Source organism: Rhinoderma darwinii, unplaced genomic scaffold (assembly GCF_050947455.1).
Source record: "Rhinoderma darwinii isolate aRhiDar2 unplaced genomic scaffold, aRhiDar2.hap1 Scaffold_3361, whole genome shotgun sequence".
Classification (NCBI taxonomy): domain Eukaryota; kingdom Metazoa; phylum Chordata; class Amphibia; order Anura; family Rhinodermatidae; genus Rhinoderma; species Rhinoderma darwinii.
In genome coordinates this window covers 130,320-141,715 of record NW_027463416.1, presented here as the reverse complement: position 1 = coordinate 141,715, position 11,396 = coordinate 130,320, and the positions used below count along the sequence as shown (strand labels likewise).

The 11,396-nt window shown below is 47.7% G+C and overlaps 8 non-coding genes across 8 annotated transcripts; all 8 read left to right on the top strand.

The window, feature by feature from the left end:
• The first annotated feature begins 456 nt into the window (after window positions 1-456).
• Window positions 457-647, top strand: LOC142704623 (U2 spliceosomal RNA). Its single transcript, XR_012868053.1, has one exon. It is a non-coding gene; the product is annotated as a U2 spliceosomal RNA (small nuclear RNA).
• A 1,300-nt stretch (window positions 648-1,947) lies between these two features.
• On the top strand, window positions 1,948-2,138 carry LOC142704622 (U2 spliceosomal RNA). The gene has a single exon (XR_012868052.1). It is a non-coding gene; the product is annotated as a U2 spliceosomal RNA (small nuclear RNA).
• Window positions 2,139-3,442: 1,304 nt separating this feature from the next.
• On the top strand, window positions 3,443-3,633 carry LOC142704621 (U2 spliceosomal RNA). Its single transcript, XR_012868051.1, has one exon. It is a non-coding gene; the product is annotated as a U2 spliceosomal RNA (small nuclear RNA).
• Window positions 3,634-4,929: 1,296 nt separating this feature from the next.
• LOC142704620 (U2 spliceosomal RNA) lies at window positions 4,930-5,120 on the top strand. The gene has a single exon (XR_012868050.1). It is a non-coding gene; the product is annotated as a U2 spliceosomal RNA (small nuclear RNA).
• A 1,276-nt stretch (window positions 5,121-6,396) lies between these two features.
• On the top strand, window positions 6,397-6,587 carry LOC142704619 (U2 spliceosomal RNA). The gene has a single exon (XR_012868049.1). It is a non-coding gene; the product is annotated as a U2 spliceosomal RNA (small nuclear RNA).
• Window positions 6,588-7,863: 1,276 nt separating this feature from the next.
• LOC142704617 (U2 spliceosomal RNA) lies at window positions 7,864-8,054 on the top strand. The gene has a single exon (XR_012868048.1). It is a non-coding gene; the product is annotated as a U2 spliceosomal RNA (small nuclear RNA).
• Window positions 8,055-9,358: 1,304 nt separating this feature from the next.
• LOC142704616 (U2 spliceosomal RNA) lies at window positions 9,359-9,549 on the top strand. The gene has a single exon (XR_012868047.1). It is a non-coding gene; the product is annotated as a U2 spliceosomal RNA (small nuclear RNA).
• Window positions 9,550-10,833: 1,284 nt separating this feature from the next.
• Window positions 10,834-11,024, top strand: LOC142704614 (U2 spliceosomal RNA). Its single transcript, XR_012868045.1, has one exon. It is a non-coding gene; the product is annotated as a U2 spliceosomal RNA (small nuclear RNA).
• The last annotated feature ends 372 nt before the right edge of the window (window positions 11,025-11,396 follow it).

Below are 11,396 nucleotides of genomic sequence, written 5' to 3'. Positions count from 1 at the left end.
AGTGGAGCCCTCAGGATTCCAGAGCCAGCTTTCTGACATCATAATGGGGCCTCAGAGATAAAAGCCTGGGCCCAGGCAGTGTTGGTCAGTGCTGCTCAGCAGGCAGCACTGGACTGGACTGGATTACAGCTGATACAAGGTGTGAAGGAACAAGGGGTGGCTGTGGGCATGCACTTGCTGCCGCTGCCAGTGTTTATCTGCATGGCAGCAGGGCATTTGGGCGTTGCCAGGAAGGCGTTTTTATGTAGATTCCTCCTCTTTCAGCACTGCATTGTGGTGCAAGCAAAAGAAGCAAATCCTGTCTGGCTTCCTCTCCGGCCTTTATTCACCTCCCGTGTAGCTGTGAGTGTGTGAGCCTGCAGGGCCCCATGGAATTGCCTAGAAGTAGGCTGAATCGCTGCAAGGGCTGAACAGCAGTATCGGGCAGGCTCGGGCAACGCGCGGCCCGTTCGGGTTATCGCTTCTCGGCCTTTTGGCTAAGATCAAGTGTAGTATCTGTTCTTATCAGTTTAATATCTGATACGTCCCCTATCTGGGGACCATATATTAAATGGATTTTTAGAACAGGGAGATGGAAATAGAGCTTGCTCTGTCCACTCCACGCATTGACCTGGTATTGCAGTATTTCCAGGACCGGTGCACCCTTTCCTTATGTGTTGACTAAAAGCAGATTCCAAAAGTGTTTTTTGTCTTTGCTATTGTTTCTGTCTTTCTGAAGGGATCTCCCCTTTTAATCCCATTATTTCAACACCTGTTGGACAATGCATGAGTGATAATGAGCTCATTGATTAAATGCAATTAATGAATAGATTGCCACCTCTTGTTGTGTGTCGTCTGTGTTTCTGTGTTTCCGGCATTTCACATTGGAACACCTCATTCACCTTCCTTGTCTTCTCTCCGCCCTCCCTTTTAGGTAAGTTAAAGAGCTGCACCTGAGCCAGCCACTGATTGATTGATTGATTGATTGATTGATTGATTGATTGATTGATTGATTGATTGATTGATTGATGCAGCACAACAGTCAAATAGTGGAGTGGAGTAGGGGAACAGCAAACAGCCAATAAAGCAGCCCGCCCGCTCGCCTGCCCGCCACAATGGACCTACCTGTGTACACTAGATGGATGTGATGGAATGTACTGTCGTCCCTACATTTCAAGAAGAAGTAAGAATTGCAGTTGCAACAAAGCCTTGCTTGCCTACAAAGAGAGCAGCAATTTGGATTTGTTACTATGTTACCTAGAAGAATAACAAACTGTGCAAGGATGGAGGTTGTAGGAGCAAGGAGAAGTTGTCTGTAAAGTTGGTGGATGCCTATTTTCCATTTTGCAGTCCCTTGTCTCCCTCTTGTGGCCTCCTGGAGGCAACTAGCTGTGCAAAAAAAAGACAGCCTGGCGGCCGGCTGTTGCAGTGTTGCCCTCTCAGGCAACACTGAGTGACTGACTGAGCCTCACCGTCTTATATAAAGTTCAGACGGAACTTTGCACGTGTCATAGTGGAGCCCTCAGGATTCCAGAGCCAGCTTTCTGACATCATAATGGGGCCTCAGAGATAAAAGCCTGGGCCCAGGCAGTGTTGGTCAGTGCTGCTCAGCAGGCAGCACTGGACTGGACTGGATTACAGCTGATACAAGGTGTGAAGGAACAAGGGGTGGCTGTGGGCATGCACTTGCTGCCGCTGCCAGTGTTTATCTGCATGGCAGCAGGGCATTTGGGCGTTGCCAGGAAGGCGTTTTTATGTAGATTCCTCCTCTTTCAGCACTGCATTGTGGTGCAAGCAAAAGAAGCAAATCCTGTCTGGCTTCCTCTCCGGCCTTTATTCACCTCCCGTGTAGCTGTGAGTGTGTGAGCCTGCAGGGCCCCATGGAATTGCCTAGAAGTAGGCTGAATCGCTGCAAGGGCTGAACAGCAGTATCGGGCAGGCTCGGGCAACGCGCGGCCCGTTCGGGTTATCGCTTCTCGGCCTTTTGGCTAAGATCAAGTGTAGTATCTGTTCTTATCAGTTTAATATCTGATACGTCCCCTATCTGGGGACCATATATTAAATGGATTTTTAGAACAGGGAGATGGAAATAGAGCTTGCTCTGTCCACTCCACGCATTGACCTGGTATTGCAGTATTTCCAGGACCGGTGCACCCTTTCCTTATGTGTTGACTAAAAGCAGATTCCAAAAGTGTTTTTTGTCTTTGCTATTGTTTCTGTCTTTCTGAAGGGATCTCCCCTTTTAATCCCATTATTTCAACACCTGTTGGACAATGCATGAGTGATAATGAGCTCATTGATTAAATGCAATTAATGAATAGATTGCCACCTCTTGTTGTGTGTCGTCTGTGTTTCTGTGTTTCCGGCATTTCACATTGGAACACCTCATTCACCTTCCTTGTCTTCTCTCCGCCCTCCCTTTTAGGTAAGTTAAAGAGCTGCACCTGAGCCAGCCACTGATTGATTGATTGATTGATTGATTGATTGATTGATTGATTGATTGATTGATTGATTGATTGATTGATGCAGCACAACAGTCAAATAGTGGAGTGGAGTAGGGGAACAGCAAACAGCCAATAAAGCAGCCCGCCCGCTCGCCTGCCCGCCACAATGGACCTACCTGTGTACACTAGATGGATGTGATGGAATGTACTGTCGTCCCTACATTTCAAGAAGAAGTAAGAATTGCAGTTGCAACAAAGCCTTGCTTGCCTACAAAGAGAGCAGCAATTTGGATTTGTTACTATGTTACCTAGAAGAATAACAAACTGTGCAAGGATGGAGGTTGTAGGAGCAAGGAGAAGTTGTCTGTAAAGTTGGTGGATGCCTATTTTCCATTTTGCAGTCCCTTGTCTCCCTCTTGTGGCCTCCTGGAGGCAACTAGCTGTGCAAAAAAAAGACAGCCTGGCGGCCGGCTGTTGCAGTGTTGCCCTCTCAGGCAACACTGAGTGACTGACTGAGCCTCACCGTCTTATATAAAGTTCAGACGGAACTTTGCACGTGTCATAGTGGAGCCCTCAGGATTCCAGAGCCAGCTTTCTGACATCATAATGGGGCCTCAGAGATAAAAGCCTGGGCCCAGGCAGTGTTGGTCAGTGCTGCTCAGCAGGCAGCACTGGACTGGACTGGATTACAGCTGATACAAGGTGTGAAGGAACAAGGGGTGGCTGTGGGCATGCACTTGCTGCCGCTGCCAGTGTTTATCTGCATGGCAGCAGGGCATTTGGGCGTTGCCAGGAAGGCGTTTTTATGTAGATTCCTCCTCTTTCAGCACTGCATTGTGGTGCAAGCAAAAGAAGCAAATCCTGTCTGGCTTCCTCTCCGGCCTTTATTCACCTCCCGTGTAGCTGTGAGTGTGTGAGCCTGCAGGGCCCCATGGAATTGCCTAGAAGTAGGCTGAATCGCTGCAAGGGCTGAACAGCAGTATCGGGCAGGCTCGGGCAACGCGCGGCCCGTTCGGGTTATCGCTTCTCGGCCTTTTGGCTAAGATCAAGTGTAGTATCTGTTCTTATCAGTTTAATATCTGATACGTCCCCTATCTGGGGACCATATATTAAATGGATTTTTAGAACAGGGAGATGGAAATAGAGCTTGCTCTGTCCACTCCACGCATTGACCTGGTATTGCAGTATTTCCAGGACCGGTGCACCCTTTCCTTATGTGTTGACTAAAAGCAGATTCCAAAAGTGTTTTTTGTCTTTGCTATTGTTTCTGTCTTTCTGAAGGGATCTCCCCTTTTAATCCCATTATTTCAACACCTGTTGGACAATGCATGAGTGATAATGAGCTCATTGATTAAATGCAATTAATGAATAGATTGCCACCTCTTGTTGTGTGTCGTCTGTGTTTCTGTGTTTCCGGCATTTCACATTGGAACACCTCATTCACCTTCCTTGTCTTCTCTCCGCCCTCCCTTTTAGGTAAGTTAAAGAGCTGCACCTGAGCCAGCCACTGATTGATTGATTGATTGATTGATTGATTGATTGATTGATTGATTGATTGATTGATTGATGCAGCACAACAGTCAAATAGTGGAGTGGAGTAGGGGAACAGCAAACAGCCAATAAAGCAGCCCGCCCGCTCGCCTGCCCGCCACAATGGACCTACCTGTGTACACTAGATGGATGTGTTGGAATGTACTGTCGTCCCTACATTTCAAGAAGAAGTAAGAATTGCAGTTGCAACAAAGCCTTGCTTGCCTACAAAGAGAGCAGCAATTTGGATTTGTTACTATGTTACCTAGAAGAATAACAAACTGTGCAAGGATGGAGGTTGTAGGAGCAAGGAGAAGTTGTCTGTAAAGTTGGTGGATGCCTATTTTCCATTTTGCAGTCCCTTGTCTCCCTCTTGTGGCCTCCTGGAGGCAACTAGCTGTGCAAAAAAAAGACAGCCTGGCGGCCGGCTGTTGCAGTGTTGCCCTCTCAGGCAACACTGAGTGACTGACTGAGCCTCACCGTCTTATATAAAGTTCAGACGGAACTTTGCACGTGTCATAGTGGAGCCCTCAGGATTCCAGAGCCAGCTTTCTGACATCATAATGGGGCCTCAGAGATAAAAGCCTGGGCCCAGGCAGTGTTGGTCAGTGCTGCTCAGCAGGCAGCACTGGACTGGACTGGATTACAGCTGATACAAGGTGTGAAGGAACAAGGGGTGGCTGTGGGCATGCACTTGCTGCCGCTGCCAGTGTTTATCTGCATGGCAGCAGGGCATTTGGGCGTTGCCAGGAAGGCGTTTTTATGTAGATTCCTCCTCTTTCAGCACTGCATTGTGGTGCAAGCAAAAGAAGCAAATCCTGTCTGGCTTCCTCTCCGGCCTTTATTCACCTCCCGTGTAGCTGTGAGTGTGTGAGCCTGCAGGGCCCCATGGAATTGCCTAGAAGTAGGCTGAATCGCTGCAAGGGCTGAACAGCAGTATCGGGCAGGCTCGGGCAACGCGCGGCCCGTTCGGGTTATCGCTTCTCGGCCTTTTGGCTAAGATCAAGTGTAGTATCTGTTCTTATCAGTTTAATATCTGATACGTCCCCTATCTGGGGACCATATATTAAATGGATTTTTAGAACAGGGAGATGGAAATAGAGCTTGCTCTGTCCACTCCACGCATTGACCTGGTATTGCAGTATTTCCAGGACCGGTGCACCCTTTCCTTATGTGTTGACTAAAAGCAGATTCCAAAAGTGTTTTTTGTCTTTGCTATTGTTTCTGTCTTTCTGAAGGGATCTCCCCTTTTAATCCCATTATTTCAACACCTGTTGGACAATGCATGAGTGATAATGAGCTCATTGATTAAATGCAATTAATGAATAGATTGCCACCTCTTGTTGTGTGTCGTCTGTGTTTCTGTGTTTCCGGCATTTCACATTGGAACACCTCATTCACCTTCCTTGTCTTCTCTCCGCCCTCCCTTTTAGGTAAGTTAAAGAGCTGCACCTGAGCCAGCCACTGATTGATTGATTGATTGATTGATTGATTGATTGATTGATGCAGCACAACAGTCAAATAGTGGAGTGGAGTAGGGGAACAGCAAACAGCCAATAAAGCAACCCGCCCGCTCGCCTGCCCGCCACAATGGACCTACCTGTGTACACTAGATGGATGTGTTGGAATGTACTGTCGTCCCTACATTTCAAGAAGAAGTAAGAATTGCAGTTGCAACAAAGCCTTGCTTGCCTACAAAGAGAGCAGCAATTTGGATTTGTTACTATGTTACCTAGAAGAATAACAAACTGTGCAAGGATGGAGGTTGTAGGAGCAAGGAGAAGTTGTCTGTAAAGTTGGTGGATGCCTATTTTCCATTTTGCAGTCCCTTGTCTCCCTCTTGTGGCCTCCTGGAGGCAACTAGCTGTGCAAAAAAAAGACAGCCTGGCGGCCGGCTGTTGCAGTGTTGCCCTCTCAGGCAACACTGAGTGACTGACTGAGCCTCACCGTCTTATATAAAGTTCAGACGGAACTTTGCACGTGTCATAGTGGAGCCCTCAGGATTCCAGAGCCAGCTTTCTGACATCATAATGGGGCCTCAGAGATAAAAGCCTGGGCCCAGGCAGTGTTGGTCAGTGCTGCTCAGCAGGCAGCACTGGACTGGACTGGATTACAGCTGATACAAGGTGTGAAGGAACAAGGGGTGGCTGTGGGCATGCACTTGCTGCCGCTGCCAGTGTTTATCTGCATGGCAGCAGGGCATTTGGGCGTTGCCAGGAAGGCGTTTTTATGTAGATTCCTCCTCTTTCAGCACTGCATTGTGGTGCAAGCAAAAGAAGCAAATCCTGTCTGGCTTCCTCTCCGGCCTTTATTCACCTCCCGTGTAGCTGTGAGTGTGTGAGCCTGCAGGGCCCCATGGAATTGCCTAGAAGTAGGCTGAATCGCTGCAAGGGCTGAACAGCAGTATCGGGCAGGCTCGGGCAACGCGCGGCCCGTTCGGGTTATCGCTTCTCGGCCTTTTGGCTAAGATCAAGTGTAGTATCTGTTCTTATCAGTTTAATATCTGATACGTCCCCTATCTGGGGACCATATATTAAATGGATTTTTAGAACAGGGAGATGGAAATAGAGCTTGCTCTGTCCACTCCACGCATTGACCTGGTATTGCAGTATTTCCAGGACCGGTGCACCCTTTCCTTATGTGTTGACTAAAAGCAGATTCCAAAAGTGTTTTTTGTCTTTGCTATTGTTTCTGTCTTTCTGAAGGGATCTCCCCTTTTAATCCCATTATTTCAACACCTGTTGGACAATGCATGAGTGATAATGAGCTCATTGATTAAATGCAATTAATGAATAGATTGCCACCTCTTGTTGTGTGTCGTCTGTGTTTCTGTGTTTCCGGCATTTCACATTGGAACACCTCATTCACCTTCCTTGTCTTCTCTCCGCCCTCCCTTTTAGGTAAGTTAAAGAGCTGCACCTGAGCCTGCCACTGATTGATTGATTGATTGATTGATTGATTGATTGATTGATGCAGCACAACAGTCAAATAGTGGAGTGGAGTAGGGGAACAGCAAACAGCCAATAAAGCAGCCCGCCCGCTCGCCTGCCCGCCACAATGGACCTACCTGTGTACACTAGATGGATGTGATGGAATGTACTGTCGTCCCTACATTTCAAGAAGAAGTAAGAATTGCAGTTGCAACAAAGCCTTGCTTGCCTACAAAGAGAGCAGCAATTTGGATTTGTTACTATGTTACCTAGAAGAATAACAAACTGTGCAAGGATGGAGGTTGTAGGAGCAAGGAGAAGTTGTCTGTAAAGTTGGTGGATGCCTATTTTCCATTTTGCAGTCCCTTGTCTCCCTCTTGTGGCCTCCTGGAGGCAACTAGCTGTGCAAAAAAAAGACAGCCTGGCGGCCGGCTGTTGCAGTGTTGCCCTCTCAGGCAACACTGAGTGACTGACTGAGCCTCACCGTCTTATATAAAGTTCAGACGGAACTTTGCACGTGTCATAGTGGAGCCCTCAGGATTCCAGAGCCAGCTTTCTGACATCATAATGGGGCCTCAGAGATAAAAGCCTGGGCCCAGGCAGTGTTGGTCAGTGCTGCTCAGCAGGCAGCACTGGACTGGACTGGATTACAGCTGATACAAGGTGTGAAGGAACAAGGGGTGGCTGTGGGCATGCACTTGCTGCCGCTGCCAGTGTTTATCTGCATGGCAGCAGGGCATTTGGGCGTTGCCAGGAAGGCGTTTTTATGTAGATTCCTCCTCTTTCAGCACTGCATTGTGGTGCAAGCAAAAGAAGCAAATCCTGTCTGGCTTCCTCTCCGGCCTTTATTCACCTCCCGTGTAGCTGTGAGTGTGTGAGCCTGCAGGGCCCCATGGAATTGCCTAGAAGTAGGCTGAATCGCTGCAAGGGCTGAACAGCAGTATCGGGCAGGCTCGGGCAACGCGCGGCCCGTTCGGGTTATCGCTTCTCGGCCTTTTGGCTAAGATCAAGTGTAGTATCTGTTCTTATCAGTTTAATATCTGATACGTCCCCTATCTGGGGACCATATATTAAATGGATTTTTAGAACAGGGAGATGGAAATAGAGCTTGCTCTGTCCACTCCACGCATTGACCTGGTATTGCAGTATTTCCAGGACCGGTGCACCCTTTCCTTATGTGTTGACTAAAAGCAGATTCCAAAAGTGTTTTTTGTCTTTGCTATTGTTTCTGTCTTTCTGAAGGGATCTCCCCTTTTAATCCCATTATTTCAACACCTGTTGGACAATGCATGAGTGATAATGAGCTCATTGATTAAATGCAATTAATGAATAGATTGCCACCTCTTGTTGTGTGTCGTCTGTGTTTCTGTGTTTCCGGCATTTCACATTGGAACACCTCATTCACCTTCCTTGTCTTCTCTCCGCCCTCCCTTTTAGGTAAGTTAAAGAGCTGCACCTGAGCCAGCCACTGATTGATTGATTGATTGATTGATTGATTGATTGATTGATTGATTGATTGATTGATTGATTGATTGATGCAGCACAACAGTCAAATAGTGGAGTGGAGTAGGGGAACAGCAAACAGCCAATAAAGCAGCCCGCCCGCTCGCCTGCCCGCCACAATGGACCTACCTGTGTACACTAGATGGATGTGATGGAATGTACTGTCGTCCCTACATTTCAAGAAGAAGTAAGAATTGCAGTTGCAACAAAGCCTTGCTTGCCTACAAAGAGAGCAGCAATTTGGATTTGTTACTATGTTACCTAGAAGAATAACAAACTGTGCAAGGATGGAGGTTGTAGGAGCAAGGAGAAGTTGTCTGTAAAGTTGGTGGATGCCTATTTTCCATTTTGCAGTCCCTTGTCTCCCTCTTGTGGCCTCCTGGAGGCAACTAGCTGTGCAAAAAAAAGACAGCCTGGCGGCCGGCTGTTGCAGTGTTGCCCTCTCAGGCAACACTGAGTGACTGACTGAGCCTCACCGTCTTATATAAAGTTCAGACGGAACTTTGCACGTGTCATAGTGGAGCCCTCAGGATTCCAGAGCCAGCTTTCTGACATCATAATGGGGCCTCAGAGATAAAAGCCTGGGCCCAGGCAGTGTTGGTCAGTGCTGCTCAGCAGGCAGCACTGGACTGGACTGGATTACAGCTGATACAAGGTGTGAAGGAACAAGGGGTGGCTGTGGGCATGCACTTGCTGCCGCTGCCAGTGTTTATCTGCATGGCAGCAGGGCATTTGGGCGTTGCCAGGAAGGCGTTTTTATGTAGATTCCTCCTCTTTCAGCACTGCATTGTGGTGCAAGCAAAAGAAGCAAATCCTGTCTGGCTTCCTCTCCGGCCTTTATTCACCTCCCGTGTAGCTGTGAGTGTGTGAGCCTGCAGGGCCCCATGGAATTGCCTAGAAGTAGGCTGAATCGCTGCAAGGGCTGAACAGCAGTATCGGGCAGGCTCGGGCAACGCGCGGCCCGTTCGGGTTATCGCTTCTCGGCCTTTTGGCTAAGATCAAGTGTAGTATCTGTTCTTATCAGTTTAATATCTGATACGTCCCCTATCTGGGGACCATATATTAAATGGATTTTTAGAACAGGGAGATGGAAATAGAGCTTGCTCTGTCCACTCCACGCATTGACCTGGTATTGCAGTATTTCCAGGACCGGTGCACCCTTTCCTTATGTGTTGACTAAAAGCAGATTCCAAAAGTGTTTTTTGTCTTTGCTATTGTTTCTGTCTTTCTGAAGGGATCTCCCCTTTTAATCCCATTATTTCAACACCTGTTGGACAATGCATGAGTGATAATGAGCTCATTGATTAAATGCAATTAATGAATAGATTGCCACCTCTTGTTGTGTGTCGTCTGTGTTTCTGTGTTTCCGGCATTTCACATTGGAACACCTCATTCACCTTCCTTGTCTTCTCTCCGCCCTCCCTTTTAGGTAAGTTAAAGAGCTGCACCTGAGCCAGCCACTGATTGATTGATTGATTGATTGATTGATTGATTGATTGATTGATTGATGCAGCACAACAGTCAAATAGTGGAGTGGAGTAGGGGAACAGCAAACAGCCAATAAAGCAGCCCGCCCGCTCGCCTGCCCGCCACAATGGACCTACCTGTGTACACTAGATGGATGTGATGGAATGTACTGTCGTCCCTACATTTCAAGAAGAAGTAAGAATTGCAGTTGCAACAAAGCCTTGCTTGCCTACAAAGAGAGCAGCAATTTGGATTTGTTACTATGTTACCTAGAAGAATAACAAACTGTGCAAGGATGGAGGTTGTAGGAGCAAGGAGAAGTTGTCTGTAAAGTTGGTGGATGCCTATTTTCCATTTTGCAGTCCCTTGTCTCCCTCTTGTGGCCTCCTGGAGGCAACTAGCTGTGCAAAAAAAAGACAGCCTGGCGGCCGGCTGTTGCAGTGTTGCCCTCTCAGGCAACACTGAGTGACTGACTGAGCCTCACCGTCTTATATAAAGTTCAGACGGAACTTTGCACGTGTCATAGTGGAGCCCTCAGGATTCCAGAGCCAGCTTTCTGACATCATAATGGGGCCTCAGAGATAAAAGCCTGGGCCCAGGCAGTGTTGGTCAGTGCTGCTCAGCAGGCAGCACTGGACTGGACTGGATTACAGCTGATACAAGGTGTGAAGGAACAAGGGGTGGCTGTGGGCATGCACTTGCTGCCGCTGCCAGTGTTTATCTGCATGGCAGCAGGGCATTTGGGCGTTGCCAGGAAGGCGTTTTTATGTAGATTCCTCCTCTTTCAGCACTGCATTGTGGTGCAAGCAAAAGAAGCAAATCCTGTCTGGCTTCCTCTCCGGCCTTTATTCACCTCCCGTGTAGCTGTGAGTGTGTGAGCCTGCAGGGCCCCATGGAATTGCCTAGAAGTAGGCTGAATCGCTGCAAGGGCTGAACAGCAGTATCGGGCAGGCTCGGGCAACGCGCGGCCCGTTCGGGTTATCGCTTCTCGGCCTTTTGGCTAAGATCAAGTGTAGTATCTGTTCTTATCAGTTTAATATCTGATACGTCCCCTATCTGGGGACCATATATTAAATGGATTTTTAGAACAGGGAGATGGAAATAGAGCTTGCTCTGTCCACTCCACGCATTGACCTGGTATTGCAGTATTTCCAGGACCGGTGCACCCTTTCCTTATGTGTTGACTAAAAGCAGATTCCAAAAGTGTTTTTTGTCTTTGCTATTGTTTCTGTCTTTCTGAAGGGATCTCCCCTTTTAATCCCATTATTTCAACACCTGTTGGACAATGCATGAGTGATAATGAGCTCATTGATTAAATGCAATTAATGAATAGATTGCCACCTCTTGTTGTGTGTCGTCTGTGTTTCTGTGTTTCCGGCATTTCACATTGGAACACCTCATTCACCTTCCTTGTCTTCTCTCCGCCCTCCCTTTTAGGTAAGTTAAAGAGCTGCACCTGAGCCAGCCACTGATTGATTGATTGATTGATTGATTGATTGATTGATTGATTGATTGATTGATTGATGCAGCACAACAGTCAAAT